The following is a 3,301-nucleotide window of genomic DNA, read 5'->3' as shown; positions in this document are numbered from 1 at the left end:
TGTCCCCTGCAAAATCACTTCGCGCATCCCTGTGCATGGCAAACATCCCTGTATTCTGCAAATGTCCCCATGTGCCGCAAGCATCCCTGTGCCACACAGATATCCCCGTGCACTGCAACACCCTTGTGGTCTGCAAGCATCCCTGTGCGACACGACTATCTCCCTTGCACTGCAAATATCCCCGCGTGCTGCAAACATCCCCACACGCTGCTGCACGCAGCCTCGCCTGCTGCTAACACCCCTGCGCGTTGTGTCGCTGCATCCTGCAGGCACCCCAACGTGCTGCAAACATCCTCGCACATTGTGAACATCCTTGTGCATTGCGGACATCCTCGTGCATTGCCAACACCCTCGTGCATTGCAAACGACCTCATGCACTGCAAACATCCTCATGCATCGCGAACATCCTCGTGCATCGCAAACATCCTCGTGCATCGCAAACATCCTTGTGCATTGCAAACATCCTTGTGCATTGCAACACCTCCTGACGCCTATTGCCAGGAGGAGACAGCGGTTCTGGGTCTTTCCAGAGCTGCCCGGAGATGGAGCAACCCCATGGAGCAAAGTTCACCCCAAACCCCACACCTGAGAGGGGCAGGTACCACCCTTGCAGCATCCCTGCCTCTGTAAAAGGCTGTGTCAGGGCACCTATGGGTGCTGGGCTGGGAAAATCTTGGGGAGCACTCCGGAGGGTCACAAGCCAGACTGTTGCGTAGGAGGGACTGTGGCTGTAGGGTGCAGGCAAGGGGATCAGGGAGAAAAGACAAGGATTGAGCAGCAAGGCACCGTGGGGCCGCGGCAGCGGGGCGATAACGGATGGGAGGTGGTCCGGCCGACCTGGGATTTCTCCTGGTGCTGTCATGTAAATACTGCTGACGGGAGGAATGTGCAAGTGCGGAGGAGAAATCTCCTTCCCAAGCCGGAGCATCGCCTTGCTGCCTCCCTCGCAGGGAGGATCAGAACCTCTCCAGATGCTTTTTTCCCCCCTCCGATCCTCCTGTGCAATGTTTTCCCACTTTTCTTCCGGTGGGGTGCATGTGCCCAGCACGGTGCAGCACCCCTGCTACCCACGGCATCCCTGCTACCTGCTGCATCCCTGCTACCCGCCGCATCCCTGCCTGCAGCTGCTCTGCAGATGCAGAGCCCCACTGCAATCCCAAACTCATTTTCCCTCTTCAGCTGCTGGGGTTCCCCACCCCCCCTCTCTTTTTTTTTTTTTTTTTTCTTTTAATAACTTTTCAGTGCATCTCCCCGCCTCCTCCTTTCCCCCCTAAGCTCTATTATGGGTTTGTGAGGTTTAGCAAAATAAACATGGCCAAACCATAACCCTCCTAATGTGCTAAATCACTGGAAAAGCCAGAACAGCTTCGCAGGGCGGCCGCGGGCTTGCAGCAAGGCACCGAAAGGCCCCCGAGCTGCTCGGCCCTCCCAGCAAAGCAGGGCAGATGCAATCCATTTCATTTTCCCCCTCCTTTTTGGCATCTTTTCCAGCAGGGAATGTTCCTTGCACCAGGTTTCTTTGCCCAAAGGTGGCTGTCGGTGGGTGCTGAGCCCGGCAAGATGATGCTACATCAAGGAGGGAACAAAGCAATGAGCTAAATCCTTTCAGAACGATGGGAAAAATGGCATTTTCCATGCCAGGCCCCCACACTTTCCTCTTCACATCCCCAAAAATCCTGGCAGGGGCCAAATGATGCTCAAAAGCCACTTAAAGGTTCAGTTCCCAGCTCCTCGGGGGGGATTTTTTCCCCTTTGTGGGCTGATTTCACTCTTCTACCCCCACCAATGCTCATCTTGCTTCATGCCTGGGGATTGCAAAGCACTGGAGGGTTTTTGGGGGGGGACTTTGGGGTTTTTTAGGGTGTTTTGGATTTTTTGGGGTCCGCTTTCAATGCCAAGAGCAGTGCTTTCTCCCCACCCTGCCCAAGAATGTTTCTGCTGATATTAAACCCGACCCGGAGGCATTTCGAAGGAACCGACTTCCTCGCCAAAAAAATGACCTCAGCTTCACTGGTTTGGAGCTTTTTTTTACCTTTTTTAAAGCATTTTTCTCCCTCTCCTGCCTGCCAGGCGAGAGGCACCGATGGGGCCCCTCACCCGTGGTCCCGGCATCGCTGCCGGCTGCATCCACAGTGCCGATCCCCCCATTTTGGGGGGTTATTTGCATGTTTTAACGCACAAATTCCAGTTTTAACCTGCAAATTCCAGGTTTTCCCCTGCAAAACCCCTCCCAGCTGCTGACAGGAGGCTCCGGGGGCAAACCTGCTGCAAAAGCCCACCTTGCACCATGCTCTGGGCACCCACTGACCTGCAAAACTCATGTCCCCGGTGAAACAAGACAGGAAAAAAGCCCAAAGAAAAACCCGATGTTGCCTGCGATGTTTTCTGGAAGAAGTTTTTGCAGGAGTTTCCTTAACAGACTCCTCTGCATTTTTGCTTTTATTAATGTGGCGGCTTTCCCAAGGCTGCTGCGATGGTTTTGCAAGAGCTAAAACATCTCCTGAGTTAAATACCCAGCCCCTCTGGCACCTCCAGAGTGGGAAACGCTGAGCAGAAAGGAGGGAGATGCCGATTTAGGAAGGGAAATGCTGGATTTGGGTGCTTTTGGATAGAATTGCTCTGGCTTCAGGGTTTTTTTTTTTTCCTTAAATTAATATTTTGTTGTCCTGGAGACACTGAGCTGAACAGGACAGCTCAGAAAATAGAAAAGCTTTGGCAAGAAGCAAACCTGTTGGATTGCCTGTCCCCAAAAGGCTGATGTTAGTGGAAAAATTCCAACTTTGCCCCTAAAAAACAGACTGGGAAATGTTTCTGCCATTTGTTCTTGGCTCAAAGTGCTGCATCGCCATCCTGGAGCTGCATCTGCATCCCACGGCTGCATGCTGCACCCCACAGCCTGCATCTGCATCTTGCACCCTGCACTTGCCCCCTGCCCCCTTCTTGCATCCTGCAGCTACGTCCTGCTTTCACATCCCACATCTGCATCCTGCACCTGTATCCCGTGTCTGCCCCTGGATCTGCATCCTTCATCCCAAATCCTGTGTGTGCACCCTTCATCCCACATCCTGCACCACGCATCCCACTTCCCACGTCCTGGAGATGCATCCTGCACCGGGGTTCTTGCATCCCACATCTGCATCCCAAATCCTGCATCTGCACCCTAAACCCTGCATCTGCACCCTAAATCCTGCATCTGTATCCCACATCCTGCACCACCTGTCCTGCATCTGCACCCTCATCCAGCCTCCCCATCCTGCACCCGTGTCTTGCGCCATCCCATGTCCTGCATCTGCACCCCAAA

Source organism: Falco rusticolus, chromosome 16, assembly GCF_015220075.1.
Source record: "Falco rusticolus isolate bFalRus1 chromosome 16, bFalRus1.pri, whole genome shotgun sequence".
NCBI lineage: Eukaryota > Metazoa > Chordata > Aves > Falconiformes > Falconidae > Falco > Falco rusticolus.
Note: the sequence above shows the minus strand (reverse complement) of the source record.